The sequence below is a fragment of the Salvia hispanica genome, chromosome 1, assembly GCF_029641045.1.
Source record: "Salvia hispanica isolate PSC_SH4W2 chromosome 1, Shi_PSC_v1, whole genome shotgun sequence".
NCBI classification, from domain to species: domain Eukaryota; kingdom Viridiplantae; phylum Streptophyta; class Magnoliopsida; order Lamiales; family Lamiaceae; genus Salvia; species Salvia hispanica.
This window is the reverse complement of record NC_142692.1, coordinates 40,172,812-40,194,586: the sequence shown is the minus strand read 5'-3', so window position 1 is coordinate 40,194,586 and position 21,775 is coordinate 40,172,812. Positions and strand designations below refer to the sequence as shown.

The following is a 21,775-nucleotide window of genomic DNA, read 5'->3' as shown; positions in this document are numbered from 1 at the left end:
AGAAAACGTTCTTAAATTAAACACAAATTAACTTAATCCATCTTCTTATTAAAACACGATCTAGAACTAAATATCCAACTCATGCTCGTACTAAAGAGAACTGTATTATCAATCATGTAAATTGTCAAGCCCCTGATTTACTACACCTTCAGTACACATGGCCAACCACTGTAAATAATCTGCATCTTAAATAATTCCTCTAATTCTTCAACCCCAAGAAACTGTGCATTGCATCAGCACATTCAATGCCATCCCCTCTCTTGAATATTTGAGCATAATTAGAATTCTGCATTTTCTACTGAAATGCAATTTCAGCATTTTTACGTTGAACTGTCCCTGGGGACGGATACGGCCGCTGCTGGAAAAGAGGGCCCTGGACACATTAATCTTTTTATGATACTTACTGACTTAATGACACATTAATCACTAACTTGCTACTTCCTAAGAAGCAAAAGAATACCAAAATAACAATATCCAATTTCAAGGACTTTTAAGAAGAAATCAGATTGCTTGATTATGACCTATACATTGATACATAATATCAGCTGTTCCAACTTTTAATCCACAAAGATAGTACATTGATATAGGCAGTAATTTATTCAAAAACTATCCCATGGATAAAGAATCATACTCACCCAAAATGTCCTGGTTGAGTTGAATAAGTATCCGATCTCTAGAGTTCAAAATCCCAATCCAATATGAAGGCATAATGAAGGAGATCCAGTCAGTGGGGAAGTAAACGCAGATGACACTCAGACTAGCTCCACAAACTCACAACAAACATCAGTATTAGTAGCATTTAGTGATATGAGTTAATATAGGAAGAGAGCCTTATACAGAGTAGTATTTTGTTCCCGGCCCAAATCCATACGCAGCAAAATAACTTACTTACATTTTCTGATTCTCACGGTTATCCTGCATTTTTGTCATCTTTCAGGATAATTACAATATGTCACATTGTAAATGCTAGTATATAGTATAATATTACTAATGCTAACTTTGAAATAATATTTTTAGCACTAACATTGTCTAGTTGTTTTTACAAAAATTTGAGTACTTGCGTAGGGGTGATCTGATGCTATTGTTACTGCTACATCATTGAGGCATTACACACTCCAACAAAGGGCATGAACAACAATCAAATCAGTGTATTACTCAATTGATGCCAAATTGCCAAGGGTTGTTCTACACTGGCGCAGTTGTATCAGTATGTTTGTCATGGATATGTTTGCTCCTTAGCTCAATGATGGGACCATGAGGCCATCTGATTCTTCATCCTAGGTCCTCGCCCTCTTCTTTGGTGCCTGATACTATACATTATTACAACATCACTGATCATTAGCATCAGCATTAGCATTAACAGGGCATTGATACCATTACTACTGAGCATTATCATCAGTTTTAACACAGCATTATAAACTTTGACCTTAGTTTTGATATCAAATTTGGATACATTTTAATCCTACCCAAAATTATGAAATTAATCTCCGATTCGAAAAGTGTATGCATGAATATTCCATCAAAATCAGAGTGCATACAACTTAGCATTCAAAATCTTCAAGTTAAAGAAATAGTTGATTACCTTTTGGAAGTGCGATCACGACTCAGTCATTTTTGAGATGCGAAGTTTGAGATCGTAGTTGTCATAGTCAGATTTCTGCTCTTCCACAATCTTTCTGCTGAGGCCACTGCGGATTTGCTGCAATATGTTAATTCAATTAATTGGAGTGTTGGGATTTCTCCAATGCCGCTTGGGATTTCCTCTAGATGCTTGCACTCATGTAAACGGAGGTGGTGGAGTCTAGGGAGATTGGTCTCATCGGCTATCCAACGCACAATCCTCAAATCTTCAAGATATAGAAACTGCAGTGAACAGAAATCATCTTCATCTGCTAACTCCCACTCTTCATCAAATGTCTCTCCCCACCTTTTAAAACTGCAGTTAATTATCCTAAGCACTTCCAGCTTATGTAGTGCACACGGAGTTCTCCACGCTCCCAAAATCATTTCACAGGCCATCAGAACTACTTTTCTAATATTACAAGGAAATATAACTTTGAAATGACGACCGAAACCGTCTGGAGAGGACATAGTTTTCATAAGACTGCATCTTAATTTTTCGAGCTTGTGAAGATGGCTAACATCAATTGCCGTAGTTGTAGTTCGGAAGAAATTAAAAATTTTCAACTTTTTGATATTTGGAAAGATTTTGAGGATACACTCCGAAGTTGTTACCTCCTTTTTATCTATAAACAATGAAATCCTTTGCAGCTTCTTTGGGACATTATAGTTCATTTCCTCATCTTTTAACAACTCTATTGCACGCACCTTCAGATTTCTTAACTCGGAGAGCTTCAATAGCTCAACTGGCTCATCAAAACTAGAATAACTGATCAAGGTTTGCAAATTCCGCAATCTTGATATTCCTCTAGGTATACTAGAATCGCAGCTGACACCTAGGAAGTGTAGGTTGACAAATTCAAATATAACAGTTGGGAAACTACGGAAATTATCCATCAAGTCCAACACCCTTAGCAATCTTGCCGCAGAAATTGCACCAGATGGAAAATAAAGCCCGATAACTAATCCATATAACAGATCGAGTTAATGACATTAGCTCTGTTGGATCATTCAAATCTTCCATCACGTCTGATGTGTGAAAATTCATGCGGCGTGAATTAGAGAATGTGAACTTGTTGGGAGCATTCAGAAACATGTCTTCAGCAGATTTCTTAATACATATATATCCCTCAACATATCATGCATGCTGTAACTTTTTGGTTTTCCATTCCTTTTATATTTTCTAACCATAAATAGATTTCTGTCTACTAAAGACTCTAGCCAATCCTCAGTCTCTTCCTCCAAACTTCTTTCCCCCTTTTGATTTACAAATCCTTCTGCCACCCACAAACATACAACTCTGGAGCCTTTAATCTCGTAGTATTCAGGGTAAGCTCCCATGTATAAGAAACATGGTTTCAAGTAATTCGGCAAGTGGTTATAACTTAAAGACAATATACTATAGCATTGCTCGTTCGATTCAGCAATTGCTGCTATTACATTGTCCCCAATTTTCCTCCATACATCTTTTGATCTTTCCATGTTAGATAGCAGCCCTCCAATCACACTGATGGCTAGAGGAAGACCCCCACAATCGCTAGCAATCTTTCGACCAATGTCTTGCAATTCAGGAGGGCACTCTTCTTCTACAAACACAAGTTGGCAAAACAGATTCCAACTTTCAAACCTGCCAAGCAACTGCACATGATGATGTGAACTCAAAGAGTCTGCATAGTTCGCCACATCATATTCCCTAGTGGTGATTACAATGCGACTCCCATTGTTGTTATCCGGAAAGTACATCTTTATCTCATCCCAGAATTTGGTGCTCCATATATCATCTAAAACAATCAAGTACTTTCTACTATACAAACTCTTATACAACATATCTTTCAACTCATCATTACTTTGACCACATTCTTTTTCAGTTATGCAACTAAGAAGGCTTAAGAGAATTTGTGGCAGATTGTAATCTTTTGAGATTGTGGTCCAAGCACGACATGAAAGCATTCAACAATCAATTTATCTTCATAAAGCTTTCGAGCGAGAGTGGTTTTACCTACTCCACCCCTACCAACGATGGGGACGATCTCCCGCTTCTTCTCCATACGGGTCAGCCGATCCTTGAGCTGCATCAGATCTTTCTCAATTCCCACGAGCATCTTATTATCCTCCATCTCCACGAGCTTCTCAGATTGCTCCATAACAGAATCAAGATCTCGTGTTACTTGCTGCAGATCCGGTGTGGAAAGAGTAAATCTCACACAATTAGATCCAGAGAGCATGTGATGAACCATGTGTTCAAGGATGTCTTCAGCTTGGTGTGCTACTTCTCTTATTTGGCTGTCTAGTTTGGTGAATGAAGATTTACTATCAAGGAGCTTTTGAAGAGAAGTAGCTTTGTCGAGAAGGGAATGGAGTTGAGGGTTGTTTTCATCAACAATCCATCGTTTTTGGTCAGGATCAAGAATTCCTTCAAGAATAGTGATGAGTGGTTGAAGATTGTAAGCCATTTTTTTTCAGATCTCAGAAAATAAAGGGAAGGAAAGCTCGTTGCAAATTGCAATTACACAAAAAGAAGATGGTTAAATAACTTATACTTGATCATGAATTGAAATTAGTGACAGCCAGCTCATTGTCGAGTAAATGTCGACCTTGGCAAATATAGTAGTAATATTTTACATATGCTTTTGGTGGTATGGAATTAGTGAGTGGAACTTTATTTATTTAATTATTTGATTGTCACTTTTATAGTATAACTAGTTTTTTTTTTATAGTGGAATGTGGAGGGGATACGTGAGTGGATCGTGGTCCATTTTTATGATAAGAGGTGAATAGAATCTAATAGAGTAGTCATTCATTTGCAAGCATGTTCACCTTCATGGAGACATCCATTGACCAAACACTATTCAAATGATAAATAAGCACAAAAATCGAAACTTAATTACCTGAGTTGGAATTTTTTTATAAAAAATAACAACGATTTAGGACGCAAAAGAAAAGGTTCCTAAGAACAATTTAACTTAATACATCTTCTTATTCTCCTCCACGAGATTAAAACACGATCTAGAACTAAATATCCAACTCGTGCTCATACTGAATAGAACTGTATTATCAATCATGTAAATTGTCAAGCACCTGATTTACTAGAACTTGAGTAGAGATACCCAAGGTTTTCGGTTTCGGCGGTTAACCGCAAAACCAGAACCGCCGGTTCCGGTTCGGAACCGGAACCGTGACAAAAATCTTGAACCGGAACCGTCATATTTTGAACCGCGGGCCGGTTCCGATTCCAAATTTTATGAACCGAAACTGTCACCGAATCGTCGGTTCCGGACGGTTTCGAACCGCCGGTTAACCGGCGGTTTCACGGTTCCGGCGAGGTGTTCGAGGCGGTCAGCTTTTGGCAGCCATGGGTCGGCTTTTCCAGGCAGTTTTTGACCAAAACCAGCAGTTAACCGTGAAAACCGGCGGTTTCCCGGTTTTGGTGCGGAACACAAGGCTGACACGTTGTAGCTTCGATGTGATGGTTCAGTGCAGGTGGTCAGACGGTTTGTTGACCAAACCGGCGGTTTTGGGTGTAAAACCGGCGGTTTCCGGCGGTTAACTGGCGGTTTTTGACCGTTTTTAAATTTTATTTATTAATTTTTTTTTAAATTCGGATTTTGAATTCAATTTCAAATTCCCCCCCACCCCACCAATTTTTATCTATCAATACCCCCTTCTATCCTCACTTACATTTACCCCACTCTTGTGTTAATAAGAGTTTCTCTCTTCAATCTCTCAATTCTCTCTCTTTGTCTCCCATTTCTCATTGTGCTATTTGTGCTTACATATGAATTATTCAAGTGCTACTCTTATATTACGCATTGTTATACTTGTTCTATAGTTCTATAAGTTGTCTTTCTCAATTGCTAAAACAAAATATATATATAGGGTAGTGATAAAATGCAAACCTATATATTGTACAAACTCCAAACTATAATCTGGACCGTTAGAAAATGTCAACAGATGATTAAAATACATCAACAGAAAATGTCAACACAGTTTCAACATAACATCAACTGTTGACATTGTGTTGACATTTTCTGTTGATATAATTTTGTCATCTGTTGACATTTTCTAACGGTCCAGATTACATCCATATATATATATATATATATAGAGGTGTATTCATATGCTTTTCCTATTTTATATGCTTTTTCCTTTTTAATCTCAACCATTCATTCTTAACATCTAATGGCTGAAATTAAGGCCTGATTATACATTTTTTAATCATTAAAAATATGGAAAAGGGCTTTTTAGGGAATGACAATATTGGTGGTTATGGAAAGTCCATAATTTTCTCCTCACCAAATATTGCATCGGTTTTTTTCTTCTTCTCCCAGATTTTTTTTTTCTCTTTCATCGTTATTTCTTCTCTTTCATCTTTCAACGTTAGTTCTTCGGTAAAAATCCGGTGGTAAAATCGTGCATTATAAATTAATTTTATTAAATTATTTGTTTAGTTATATGCATTTTAGTGTGCACAATGTATAACATTAATTTGTTCTATGGTTTTTTATACATTATTCCCTATATATTGTACATTATTAGGCAATAATTTATAATTATTAAGTTATCTGAAGCAATTACCAATTTTGTGAAGCAAACATTTTGTACCTACATATCCAAAACTTTCTAAAAACACCTAGTTCAGGAGTATCCAAAATATTTAGTACCAAGAAATCCAAAACATTCTAAGATATCCAAAGCATTCGAACCCACAAATTCAATGTCCATCGTGCATTCCCTGTATAGGTGGTCAACCTTTTTTCCTCGTGCCTTCCTCTTTTCCCCATCTTCATTAGATGTACTAGCCTCTACTGTCTGTTGTTCCCTAAGTCTCTCCCTAAATTTGTGGGCAATTGCTAGAGGCAGAACATCGTCCACAGCCTCATCTATAGCCAATCTTGGATGTTTGGTCGCTGCAAAAACGAATAAGTAAACAATTTACATTAATGCATAATAATAACTGACTAATAAACATAGCGGACTTTATAATAATGTTAATGACTAGTACAATAATGCAGAAAATGCTCTACAAAATCTCAAAAATACGTTTACAACTTCTACAAACATTAAATTAGCTATGGAATACAGTTGTAATGCCAAAAAACATCAAAAGAATGCACCAAGACTATTAAATAATGCATGAAACTTTTTTCTAGCAGCAATAAAGAACAATAATGATGAAATCCAAACAAATAATTCAAATTATGTATTGAATAATGCTTAAAGATTTGCAACCAACATCAATAATGTTGGTATCCAACCGAATAATACAGATAAATATCTAATTAATGCAGAAACCACACCAAATTAGTCTGCAGACCCAACAAAATTAACACCTTAGTTTCGGAGTCGTGGATTAAAAACAAGATCACCAATTTCATGTCGATTTCATCCCCAAAACTTACTGTCAGAACACATACCACTAACAAATCAACACTAAACTTCCAATTTTGCATAACCCAACATCTAATACTCACAATTTCACATTTTATCTAAGAAATCGCGCTAAAAATTGAAACTTTTTAAGCGTACCGTGGATGGAACACCGATATGAACAGTGGACCGAGGGCGCGCACGAACTGCAGCGGGATCTTCAACACTCGGAATCGTCGCCGGTCGAACCTTTTCACGGTGTCAATCGAAGTCGCGGAAGTCCTAGGATTTTCAAAGGCGGCGGCTGGGTTTGACGGATGTTGAAGAGGAGAGGAAGTTTTTTGATCGTGGTGTGATGGATGGAATGACAAAGGAGCGAGAAGGTGAAAGGTCTATCAAATTGCTGCTTAATTATCGGACCTTCCGTTTCCAGACAGTTTATGTTTACTATTATACCCTGGTAATGCACGAAATTAGACCAATAATGCAGGACGGGATTAAATTCGATTTTTTAATCTGGACCCTCCACTGCTTTCATCCAATGGATGATATTTAAAAGGAAATAGTATCTAAAGGGGGTGAAAGTAGTTTAATGCTCCCATATATATATATATATATATACATATATATATATATATATACATATATATATATATATAGGGGTGCATTATAATGATAACCCCAATTTGCGTGATAACCCTATAACTAAATCTCCACCACACATTTTTAAAATATGTGGTCTAGATTTAATCTAACAAAACTATCATTTTATCAAATAAAACTATCATTTTCGGATATATTAAGGGCAAAATTATCATTTCGTTTTAAAATTTGGTGGGAAAGAAGGAAACTTGACTCAAACGTTCCATTCGATTTCTCACACACTCAAACCCTGCATCAATTTCTCTCACAATCAAACCCTCTGAATCGCGTTTCAAAGCCTTCGAATCGAAGAAAAAATCATCTGATTCTGGAAAATGTTGAAGGAAAACGATCAAGTATCATTGAAGAAAAGTTGGATGAAGTTTATTACTTATTTCACTTTTGATTTTGCTCGATTTATCATTTTGCTGGAGATTTCTCGATTTTTTTAGATTCTGTAGTTTTTTAGTGTAGCTATTTCTTATATTTATACAATACCATTCATGCATAACAATATTGAGAACAATCTATATATTTAGATTTACATTTTGCTGTGTGTGTTGTTGGTGTGTGTTTTTCTGTGTTTGTGTGTGTGTTTTGCTTTGTTTATGTGTGTTTTGTTGTGTGTGTGTGTTGCTATGTGTTTGGATGATCTGTTTAAATGTAGAAATTGTGCTTTTGCTTGATAAAATGATACTTTGGGTGCATAAAATGATAGTTTCTGAAAATGATAAAATGATAGTTTCTGAAAAGTGTTTTGTTCTACTTAAGTGACAAGTTATGCCCTCTCTGCTTTTTTGAACTCATTGAAATTTAGAAAATGATAGTTTCAGAAGATAAAATGATAATTGCCCTTGATAAAATGATAGTTTCAGAAGATAAAATGATAATTTCATGGGATAAAATGATAGTTTCAGATTATAAAATGATAGTTGATAAAATGATAATTGCCCTTGATAAAATGATTGTTTCATGGGATAAAATGATAGTTTCAGATTATAAAATGATAGTTGATAAAATGATAATTGCCCTTGATAAAATGATAGTTTCAGAAGATAAAATGATAGTTTCATGGGATAAAATGATAGTTTCAGATTATAAAATGATAGTTTCATGGGATAAAATGATACTTTATGTTTGTGTGTGTGTGTGTGTGTCTTGAGGCTACTGCTGCTGTGTTTGTGTGTGTTGTTGTGTGTTGCTGTGTGTGTCTCTGTGTTTTTGTGTGTGTGTGTGTGTTGCTATGTGTTTGGATGATCTGTTTAAATGTAGAAATTGTGCTTTTGCTTGATAAAATGATACTTTGGGTGCATAAAATGATAGTTTCTGGAAATGATAAAATGATAATTTGTGAATAGTGTTTTGTTCTACTTAAGTGACAAGTTATGCCCTCTCTGCTTTTTTGAACTCATTGAAATTTAGAAAATGATAGTTTCAGAAGATAAAATGATAATTGCCCTTGATAAAATGATAGTTTCATGGGATAAAATGATAGTTTCATAGGATAAAATGATACTTTGACTTTATATAATTACATAAACTGTTTAACACACTGAAATCTTTTGTTTATTAGGTAAGAACATTCGTAATGTTGAATTCTTCTTTCTAGATTTTTCTGCTTCCTGAATATTTTGGTGCTTATTGCTTCTGCAGCCTTCGAAGAGTCCTGCGGCTCAAACGAGAAAGAAGTCCGCCACAAAGCGGAAGAAAACAGCGCCTGCTGTTAATGGCGCCCAGGAAGATGCCGCCCAACAGGCATGAAGTGCGTAGATGGTGAAGCCAAGCGCGAGCATGAAAGGATCTCTAACTGAAACTCAGCGCTTGTTTTAATTACCATACTTCAGCATAGATTCAGTTGGTAGACATTTACTTATGTAGGCTTTAAACATTCTTTTGCCATTGTTTGTGGTTCAATTTGAACTAGATTAGACTTTTCATTTGTAGGTCTGTGCAATGTGAAGAGAACTCTTCTGTATTGTTCAATTGAAATTATTTTGGAAGCCCTCTTCAAAGATAGTTTTTCATAGAAGTTTCCTTGTAGATGTAAACCGTTGTAGAAACTCTATTCCAAGGTTGCTCATTTTATCAGCCAAAAAGTATCATGTTATCAGCCAAAAGTATCATTTTATTAGTAAGAAGTATCATTTTATCAGCTATGACTATCATTTTATCATCCAAAAGTATCATTTTATTACCTATGACTATCATTTTATCAGCTATGACACGTCTGAAAAGTATCATTTTATCAGCCAAAAGTATCATTTTATCAGCCAAAAGCCAAAAGTATCATTTTATCAGATATAACTATCATTTTATCAGCCAAAAGTATCATTTTATCACATAGGACTATCATTTTATCAGCTATGACACGTCTGAAAAGTATCATTTTATCAGCTATAACTATCATTTTATCAGCCCAAAGTATCATTTTATCATAGTATCATTTTATCCGACAAAACTATCATGTTATGCAGTAAACCTAATATTTATAAGCCAAAAGTATCATTTTAACACATAATCGACAATACATAATATAATCAAATAAGAATTTCAGTACATCAGAAACATAAACCAATCAACAACTAATATTAATCTAAAATCAAATTCAATACATGAATATGAACACAATCAATAATGATTGTTACCTTCGTTATTTGCTACAGATTCCATCGAAGCAAATTTTCACAGCAATTGAAGAGGTAATCAATGAACATAAGAACGCAAAATTCAAAACATCTTGTGCTGCCGTGATCTACTCTGCCCAGGATTATATATCTGCATTAGCAGCGTTGATGACCTCTTGTGCTGCCGTGATCTTGTCGTTGTTGTTGTCAGCTCACTTGCACTCGCACTCGCATTCAAAAGGGTGAGCAAGTAGAGCTCCTCCTCTAACCCAACAAACCCAACTGATGCATCATCACTCACCTTCTTTGGTACACAAGTCTCCTTTCCCCAACGATTCGAACTCTTATCATACTTATCGATATCACCACACCAAATGTTTTTTCAGTTTCTATTTCACATCCAACACCAAAACTAAGCACACCAATTTTAACTAACTAGAAACATAACAGCAAATGACAATGCCTTATGCTTTGGACACTCTGGAGACTACGGAATAATGAACAAATCGAAGAAAATCTGGAGATGTTGAAATAAAATAGGCGAGAAATATGGAAGATGAAGATGAGAGAATCGATCTGTTAATTGTGAAGATGAAGATGAAGATGAAGGTGAGAGAATTGAGTTCAAACAGAATGAAAGCGTGAATCTCACGTTTAGAGTAAAATTCAGAAATTAAATGAGAAAATTACATTTTTACCCCTCTGCGCCTTTTTTATGAAGTAAATCTAAGTTTGAATCTCAACCACAAGATTATCAAATATGTGTGGTCCAGATTTGGTTATAGAGTTATTATGTGATTTGGGGGTTATGATATGATCACATCTCTCTCTCTCTCTCTCTCTCTCTATATATATATATATATATATAGGGGTGCGATCATATCATAACTCATATTTATGTGATAATAATAACCCTATCATTTTATGGGTCAAAAGTATCATTTTTACTAAAAATGATATTTATACACGATAAAATGATATTTTTTCAGCATGCATAAAATGATACTTTTATTCCATAAAATGATATTCGGTTCCATAAAATGATATTTTTCGTCCATAATATGAGGGTTATTAGGTTATCACCATAAATATGGGTTATGATATGATCACATCCCTATATATATATATATATATATATATATATATATAGGATTGTGATCAATTGAGATTATTTAGGCTAATTGAGAAATGAGATGCAATTTCAGCCACTCATTTTTATTAAATGAGTGGTCCAGATTTTGCCACACAATAAATATTTTTAGATTAATTTAATATGAAAGGGTAGAATGGTAAATGTTGACCCCTTGCATCTGGACGCATTGTTGGGAGAGAAAAATTGGGTTTCGATCTGAAAATCCCCAAAACAGAGAAGAAAACCTCTCAATCTCGACTGCAATTGAGCGGCGAGGCATCAATTGGGGAGTGCTGAAGAAGAGCTTATGCCCGCCGTGGGGGTGATGCGGCGCGGATGCGCCGGTGTGCGATTTCCGTCTCGAAACGTAGGGTGAAACGGAGTGGTGAAACAACAGAGGCTGTGGCAGCTGTGAATTGAGCTTGCAGCGATCATGTAGCGCATGTTTGAGCGCCGCCTGCGCCTGCGATTGCGCTGATATGACGGCGACGAGGTGGTGGCAGCTCGATCATGTCTCTGCCGGAAGAGCTGCCACAGCAGGGAGCCGGACGCCGTCGCCTAAAGTGACGGCAGACAAGCTGACGAAGTCGAAATCTAATAATCAATCAATTAACACGGACGGCGAATTCAGCTTCGTGTTCAGGCAGCTCGCCGGAATCACGAGCGCGAATCTGAGGAACGAGCCATCGCCGTCCCGGACTTGGCGAGCGCTTGGAGGAGCTTCGACGAGTAGATTTGCTGCTGCGTCTCCGATTTCCATTCGATTGGTGAGTTTTGGTGCTGATCGTTATTTTCTGCTATATCGCGGCTATGGATTTTCTTCTTGTTCCGTCTCCTCATCGACGATCTACCGGAATTTAGTGCTGGATTCGCTGACAGGAGTGATGATGACATCTTATTAGCTGCTCCTTTTCAATGAATCCAACGAATTTGATTTGAAGATTTTGCAGCTGCAGATTCAACAATTAAAGATGAGACAAATTCAATACCACCGCCAGATTATGGAATTGGATGAACTGATTTCAAAGATTGATTCATCAAAATTTGCTTTTGTTATAAAATTTGAACTTTTTGCAAGCTTGATTATTAATTCGTTTATGGAATTGAAAGTTTTAGGTTTAGATTATCAATTGTGTTGGAGTGAGGAATCAAGCTTAATCATAATGCACTCTAGGTGTTTGGTGATATTTCCTAATTGGGAATTAGTTGCTAAGAGTTAGATTCTCAATTTTAATGTCAACTACGCACCTATAATGTCAACTACATATAGGTGATCGGAGAAGGTGAAATGCTGATCGGAGATGGTGAACTTTGGGAGTATTTCACAAAAACAGGAACCCGAAAGCTCACTCTGCATGTCTGTTTAAATTTGGGAGTAAATCGTTTGATAGGGTGAGATGCACTTCAATTTTTGTTCTCATTTCACCGCATCTCTCATACTCTGTTTCTACTTTTCTGGCTAATTCTATTTTCTTTTCATGTTTTGATTGTTGGAGCTAACACTGCGTGGTTATTTGGGGAAAGTAGATCAGGTTTAGGTGAATTTCTTTGTTCTCTTTTCCATTTTTATTTATTTGAAACAAGCATTTTTGTTGTGGTTGTACCATGTTTTAATTCAAATTCATCTATTTTCTTTTCATGTTTTACTGATTTCTGTAAAATAGAGGCATTTTGATACTTCTCTGTTTTTTTTTTTTTTTGCCTTGTAGTGCTTGCTGTGATGACTGTAGACTAAGTAGTTGTTTTTCCTTGATCATGATTTGATGAGTTGCTATTAACTTGTGTTTTTGCTATCAACATTTTTATGAGATTTTTGCTTCTGTTGCAACCATATTACCATATTTTTGCAGTAGATGATTCAATTGTATTAGATGTGAACTCATTTGAGAGATTGATTTCCCAATATTTGCTTTTGTTATAGGATTTGAACTTTTTGCAAGCTTAATTGTTGATTTGTTTATAGAATTGGAAGTATTATCAGGAATTGGATGTCAACAAAACTTGGATTTGGGTTGCAGAATTTACCCCAAGAGAAGATGCCTCAACTTGTACAGATAATCAGGAAGAGGGATGAGCATTTGGCACAGGATGTCAATGAAATTGAGCTTGATATTGAGGCTCTTGATACGGAAACGCTGTGGGAACTTAATCGGTTTGTGACCAATTCGAAGAAGATGGTGAGCAAGACAAAGCGGCAAGCGTTGATGATGAACAACAATCCAGCTGCTGGAGTTTCTATTCCCTCCAGTCCTGTTACTGATGCTGATGTGGTAAGTTAAATTTGCATCAAGATTTTTGTCTTTTTTGTGGTGTTTTCACTGTTTATTCATGTTGTTGGTAATGTTGTGTAGGGCGCATTGAGCGACAAGAATGATGATTGTGGCAAGATGATGAAACAAAATGATGAAGAAGATATAGATATTGATGACGATATGCCAGCAACGAGTTTCCATGTTGTTGTGGAGATTGAGTTTGTGAAAGAAGGTGTTGTTGGGCAGGAGAATGATGGTGTTGTTGGACAGGAGAATGATGGTAGAGACAATGGCAGCAGTAGCTCAAGCAGTTCTGGCAGCTCAAGCAGCGATTCGTCATCCTCGACTGGTATTGATACTGATTCTTCTTGCGTTTCTACATTGTGTTGGGGGTGAAAGTATGGAAAACGGAAACAGAAACAGATGTTCATTCGTTTGAGCTTGTTTTTTTACAGATTCTGATTCAGGGAGTTCCTCTGGTAGTGAGTCCGACGCAGATGATTGACCAATTTGATGATTGAACTTTTATTTGATGATTGAATTGGATGTCTGGCAGTTTTATTGCTTTTTCTTGCCTGTTAACTGTGATATCTCAACTTTGTTTTAGTTCATTTGATATTTTGGCTATTGATATGTGAATTATAAGTGTTATTTTTTAGTTGTTGACATTCGATATTCTCGGTATTGATATGTCAATTGTAAGTGTTATTTTTTAGTTGTTGACATTTTAATACGAGTTGTTGACATTCGATATTTTCGGTATTGATATGTCAATTATAAGTGTTATTTGTTAGTTGTTGACATTTGATATTCTCGATATTGAAGAAATGTTAAATGTACAATTTTTTTATTGTTGTTGGATGATTTATCAAGTATGAAAGGAACGGAAAATACGTAAAGAATTCTGCTTTTGAGGCAAATGTTACGTGTCTCTCTCTTTTATTTCTCCAAATTAAAGCATGAAATATTTTGCACTCTGATTGTTTGGTAATATTTCTCATTTGAAAATTAGTTGCTAAGATTTAGTTATCTCCCCTTTTTAATATCAACTATGCATGTCAACTACCTATATAATCTATGTCAACTACATATACAATTAATGTTAACTACACACATATAATGTCAACTACATTTACAATTCATGTCAACTATGTGTACAATCCATGTCAACTATATATACAATTCATATCAACTACACACATATAATGTCAACTACATATACAATTCGTGTTAACTATACACATATAATGTCAACTATAAGTTGTTAACATTTGATGCAGGCTATTGACATTTGATGTGCAAGCTATTGACGATAATACCCCTAGTTGACATAAACTACACGCTGTTGACATCGCACGAAAATTATGAATGAGTGGCTGCATCAAATGTCAACAACTTATAGTTGACATTATATGTGTATAGTTGACATGATTATGCCAACTAGGGGTATTATCGTCATTTCATTTCTAAAATGGCGGAATATCGAATGTCAACAACTCGTATTAAAATGTCAACAACTAAAAAATAATACTTATAATTCACATATCAATACCGAGAATATCGAATGTCAATAACTCGTATTAAAATGTCAACAACTAAAAAATAACACTTATAATTCACATATCAATTGACATATAGTTGACATGGCTTGAAAGTGTAGTTGACATGGCTTGAAAGTGTAGTTGACATGACTTATAATTTCGTGACATGGCTTGTACATGTAGTTGACATGGCTTGAAAGTGCAGTTGACATTACTTATAATTGTTGACATGGCTTGTGCATGTAGTTGACATGACTTGTACGTGTAGTTGACATGGTTTTTTTTTTTAATTTATTTTACATTTTTTTTTAAAAAAAAATTAATTTTTTTTTTAAAATTTAATTTTTTTCAAATTTAAATTTTTTTTTATGTCAACTACACAGTTGTTGACATTTGATGTGTAGTTGACATTGATTGTACACATAGTTGACATTATATGTGTGTGCAGTTGATATGATATGCCTTGTACGTGTAGTTGACATGATTTGTACGTATAGTTGACATGGTTTGAAAGTGTAGTTGACATGGCTTATAATTATTGTTGACATAGCTTGTAGTGTAGTTGACATGGCTTGAAAGTGTAGTTGACATGACATATAATTGTTGACATGACTTTTACGTGTAGTTGACATGACTTGAAAGTGTAGCTGACATATTACTTACTTTCAGAAACATCGCAGAGCTTCCACCAACATACACAAAATCTATTAGTCAATTAAAAAATTTAACAATTTCGACACGAGGATTCAATATCTCACAAATCTTATTGTTCCAATTTTTAGATCTACAAATTCCAATTCAGGAAAAATGAGTAAAATTGCAGATCTCACTACAAAATCCAACAAAGAGTAGAAATCAATGCTGTCGGCGAGGAGCTCTCGGCATCCATCTCGAGATCGGGCAAAACGTCGTCGTCTTCGATTCCGAGGAAGAGATCGTTGAAATCAATGCTATCGAGCAGAATGACGCCTAAGAAATCGGGGAACTCGGCAGCGTCGATCGAGAAGCCTTCCATTTCGCCTTCCATATCGGAAGACGAAATGTCAACATCTTGTCAACAACTTGTATATAGTGTCAACAACTAAAACAATTCTTGTAATTAAAAGATAACTACTATTTTATGGCTCTGCACATCATCATCGTCATCATCAATATTGAGAGTGCTGCTTTTCACTCTATTCTTTACAAGATCAAGATGTTTTCCTCTCTCTCTCTCACTCTTTCTCTCAAATAGATCAATATGTTTCTTTCAGGAACCAAGAAGCTATGGAAATCTTAGCTCAAGAGGCAAACAGAGAGAGAGATTAGATATGGTAAGATATCAAGACCAATAAAAAATCAGCAGAATTAAGTAAGACAGCAACTCCATCAAAAACAATTTCAGCTCAAGAATAAGAAAAACAATCCACCAGAAAAAATCCCTCATTGAAAAGAAAGGAAACATTTGCTAGAAAAACAGAACACATTCAACCATCACTATAAACAAGAAAAAAGAACATTTTATTCTGGAAAAAAATCGAATCTTAATAATTAGATTAGAGAGACAATTCACTCTAAACTTTCACACGCATAAACGCACACACCTTCTGAATCAATTCATCAAACACCTGGAGAATCCGATCGAGCTCCACCACTTCTGCCGCCCCCTTGCGCTGCTGGTGGCTCCAAAACGGCACAAACGCTCTCTTCACCTACTGCAGCACGGAGAAGAGCTCCGGCGGCACGCCCTGCGGCGGCTGCTGCTGCTTCGTGATCCACCATGGCGACAACTCCTCCCTCGAAGCCTTCCTCCTCTCCAACGGCTTCACCGTCCCCCCCCCCCCCTAGCTCGATCCCCTCAAATTTGCCATGGAAATCCTCACCGACCTCCAACCACTGGAACAGCCGGAGCAGTAGCCGGAAAAATCAATCGAATCCATCTCTCTTCCTCCAATTGAACACAAAATCAGATCTGGAAGCTCGAGAATCCACGAAATCACACTCCTATCCTTCCGATTCTGGAAATTGATTTACAGAACGAAGCAATTGCTCGTCAGCAACACATTGCAAGCCATAGGAGTCGGAATCGTGCTCGGCACGATCTACATCAACATCGGATTAGACAAATCGGGGATCGAGAAGCGATTAGGTCTCTTCGTGTACACACTCACCTTCCTCCTCTCCTCCACCACCGAAACACTCCCGATCTTCATCAACGAGCGACCAATCCTCCTCCGAGAAGCCTCCAGCGGCGTCTACCGCCTCTCTTCCTACCAATCCGTCTTTCAGATTTTCCTCTTCATTCGTCATTTAGATCAGCGAGATTTTGAATGTTTACGTTTTGAATTTTGAAGATCAGCGAGATTTTGCAGATGAAGATTTGAAGATTTTGGAAGAGAGATTTTAGAGAGATTTTAGAAATTGGTTTGAAATCAGTTTGGATGTTTCACGCTTTTTTTATTAAAGAAATTACAATTTTACCCCCTTGTTGACATAATGTTGTATTTGTTGACATTTTGTTTAGCTTGTGGATTAGTGGCCCATATTGCATCTCATTTCTCAATTTAGCTAAATAATCTCAACCTAACAAGACCCTATATATATATATATATAAGTCCATATTTCTACTATACTTCCATAAACTATCAAGATGTCTTCATCCCGAGAAGGTCGTATTGATAAGGGAAAAGGAAAGTCCAAGAGGCCAAGTCGAAAATCCGTTATTGATGAGATTTCTCAAAGGAACGTGGATATGTGGCAGGTTAATATTTATTATCTACTAATATTATTAATTATGAATTACATTACATTATTGTTCATAATGTTATTTGATATTTACACTACAAATATTACTTTGTAGAATCGAGAAGAGGAAGATATGGCCAATGATATTGCTCTCTCTCGCTCTCAATCCCAAGGCGGACGTGGATATGGTGGCGATGCTTATGTTGGTAGTGGTAGTGGTGCTCCCGGTCCCGGTGCCTATTCTCAACAAATTCCAACCCCGGTGAATCTTGATGACGACGATGATGATGATGACAAGGAGGAGGAGGAGGCGGAAGAGGAACAACAACAAGAAATGTCACCCCCACCACCACCAAGGAGTCGTCGTGGTCGTGGTCGTGGTCGTGGACACCCTCCTCAACCTCCTAAACCAATTGAAAGGACTTTAACCTCAGATATCATGGTCAAACATTTCAAGAAGGTACGAGATAGTACTGATCCGAACACTTTTAATGTGCATTGCAACTATTGTGAAAACATATACACATTACGAAAGAGTGGAGGATATGGTACATTCACCCGTCACATGGAGAAAGCGCATCCGGTCGAGTTTGGTATCGTTCCAACCCAAACTCAACTCAACTTTCAACATGGAGTCGGGACTGGGAGTGGGACGGGTACATCCCAAACATCAGGTATGTGTAGCAATACTCTTTTAAAATATGATCACAAAAATGCTCTTAATGTGATATCTAGATTTGTTGTGATGAAACATTTTCCGTTCAATGCTTTTGATAACGATGCTTTTGAGTCGGGTATGCGACAAGTTTATAATGCCGCTGCAAGAAAATTGAGTCGAACTTCTATGACTCGAGCTGTTGTTAGACAATGCATGGAAAAGAAGGCGCAATTAGGTACGTTTATTATTAACTTGGGTCATAAAGTTTCGATTTGCTCTGATGTGTGGACTGATTGTTTTTCCAAAAATTCATATATGGGCATCAGTGTGCATTTCATTGATCACAGTTGGACTTTGAACAAACGTTTGATTGCATTTCGGGAATTTCCCGCACCACACACTGCACAAGCAATTGCTTAATTGATCATTCAAGTTTTGAATGAATTTCAATTGATCAATAAAAAATTTTTCTGTTGGTTTTGATAATGCAAGTGCTAACACTGCTAGTATAGATGATCTCATCAGTGCATGTTCTCCTGTTATTGATGGCAAATATTTTCATGTGCAATGTATTGCTCATATTTTGAATTTGTGTGTTCAAGATGCAATCGATTTGTGGCAAAAGTATGTTGATCCTATTAAAACTGCTTTTAAATTGATTCATAACAAAGCTCCTATTGGTAGAGCTTGGAAGAAATATTTTCATAGCAAGCAGTGTAGGTACACCAATTTTCGTTTGGATGTTTCAACTCGTTGGAACTCGACGTACGATATGTTGGAGTCGACCTTGAACCACATTGAGTATTTATGTGATTTTTTTAGAACTTGCCCGCATGTTCCTTTTGATTTGCTTTTGATACCCTCTTGTTGGGACCACAACATGGATTTGTTTCGATTACTCCAAGCTTTCAAAAATGTCACTGTTGAGTTATCCGGTGTTTATTATCCTATTTTTGTGTGCGTTTTGGAGCATTGCATGTATGTGGCAATTGGTTTTAAGACATGTGTGAAAAATACTCAATTCATTGAGTTGAAAGCTATTTTGTTTTATATGGTTGAAAAATAGTTGAAATATTTTGCGCGTATTCCAAATGTGTTTTTGATTGCAAAATGCTTGGATCCAAAGTGGAAGTTGCATGGTGTGCATAAAATTTTAGTAATGTAATATGGTTGTTTGCACGATTTGGATTTTTCTCCACTTCGCGAAATGGGCTTGACAAGAGGAGAAGGCTTCGAACTAAATCTTCCGAATGTTGAAGAAATCAAAGTAAGGTTAGATAGTGCGATTCGTGCTCTCTACGGGGAATATGAAATGCGATATAACACCATTCACCAGGTACGTGCTCCTCCTAGTCCTTCGACATTTGATTTTGGTGGCGGGAATTATAGCAATGTCATGATTGATCCCCACGTAGTATCACAATTGCAAGATCTATACGGTGCTACAACCAATAGGACTAGAGCTACTAGTGAGTTAGATATATATTTGGAATCACGCTCTATTTTTCAAGATGCAGGTCCTCCTACTCAACAAATTGGCGTCCTTGATTGGTGGGGAACACATGACAAAGAGTTTCCGATATTCTCGATAATGGCTAAGGAGATTTTTGTCGTTCCCGCTTCCACCGTCGCCGTGGAGCAAGCTTTTAGTGTCGGCGGTTGTGTCCTAGACTACAAAAGGAGCAATCTCTCCGCCAAAAACATGGAAGCCACTATGTTACTTGATGATTGGGCAAAGGCGGACATGAGAGCACAAGAGCCGGATTTCGACTTCTAGAGAGTGATGGTGAAGAGGTTTCCACCGATGACGAGGTCGGAAGCGAGGGCGCTCAACAATATCAATGACCGGGGGCGGTGAACGGCGAGCACGGCCGGCCAAAAAGGTAAGCAAGGTAAGAAAACTACGTGGGCTTTGATTCCTCAATAAAATTGTGGATACGTAGGCAACTCAACTTAAATTTGAAAAGTTTAACTTTGAAAGTTTAAGTTGAGCTCAAGCCCTTTCAATTTTTTCCTTTTTCCCCTCATTTCATGGTTTTTTTTATTTATGTTCCGACCACACTTGTAAATTATATCACATTGTTGTAATATTGTATATGTATTGACAATTGTATTATTGTAATGTGTCCGTTACAACTCAAATTCAATAAAATTGATATGATTCTCACCTTACTCGTCTTATTTCAATTTAAATTATCCATTGTCTTGTTCCAATTTATTGTATAAATCCAAAATTCCAAATTACATAGCAAAAAAATAATAATAATAAGAAAACCGCCGGAACCGCCAAACCGAACCGGAACCACGAGGAACCGTACGAAAACCGGCGGAACCGGAACCGAAACCGCCGGTTTTTGAACCGGAACCGGAACCGTCAAATAGCCTCATGGTTTGGTTCCGGTTCCACATTTCTCGAAACCGGAACTGGCGGTTCCGAACCGTGGGCATGTCTGTCCTTAAGTACACATGGCCAACCACTGTAATTAATCGGCATCTTATTATGCCTACAACAATAATTCCTCTAATTCTTCAACTCCAAGAAACTGTGCATATGATACGATCTCATATCATATCTTTAGAAATCACAATTATTTAGTTATATTTTGATTTACCGTATCTTTTCTATATTTGTTTAGATATTTGTTTCTAGTATTCTAGTCTTATAAATAGGAGATATTGTATTCATTCATTCAACCAATTAATGAATTATTATTTCTCCCCAAAATAACGTATGTTTTCCAATCCTAATTTGGATTCCCTCAGCCGATCCTGATTGGACACCGGAGTATTCTATCAGTTGCCTAGTTATTGCGTTGCCCGACGGGAGGAACCCGCGCACAACTTGAAACTATTATTTCCGCCGACCCGACGAAGGGCGCCGGAACACTTTTCGATCGCCGCAAACACGCTGCAGATCGCAGTTAAGGAGAAGGTCTTTAACATCTGGTGCTTTCATCCAGTACTCATGAAGCGTTACAACAACAATTTCAACAACAACGGTAAGTCGGTTTGGCGGTTTGGGGTTCATCCCGACCTGATACGTTTTCGAATGGTTCATCGCGCAGCTACCAACCGTCGTTCCGTCGCGATTGTAGAGGAGGCAGCCGGTCCTTTCGACGACATGGAATTGGAGAATCGTCCGCACGACGACTTACAACCTAGCGACTCGGTTAATCTTAAATTGGATCGTTTGATGGATAGGTTTGATAAGTTGG

The 21,775-nt window shown here is 36.9% G+C and overlaps 1 long non-coding RNA gene and 1 pseudogene across 1 annotated transcript; both read right to left on the bottom strand.

The window, feature by feature from the left end:
* Nucleotides 1-88: 88 nt before the first annotated feature.
* On the bottom strand, nucleotides 89-1,576 carry LOC148933785 (uncharacterized). Its single transcript, XR_016134717.1, has 2 exons — nucleotides 636-1,576; nucleotides 89-373 (listed from the first exon to the last, which is right to left on the bottom strand). It is a non-coding gene; the product is annotated as an uncharacterized LOC148933785 (long non-coding RNA).
* An 11-nt stretch (nucleotides 1,577-1,587) lies between these two features.
* Nucleotides 1,588-4,199, bottom strand: LOC148933784 (putative late blight resistance protein homolog R1B-16; annotated as a pseudogene).
* Between the last annotated feature and the right edge of the window lie 17,576 nt (nucleotides 4,200-21,775).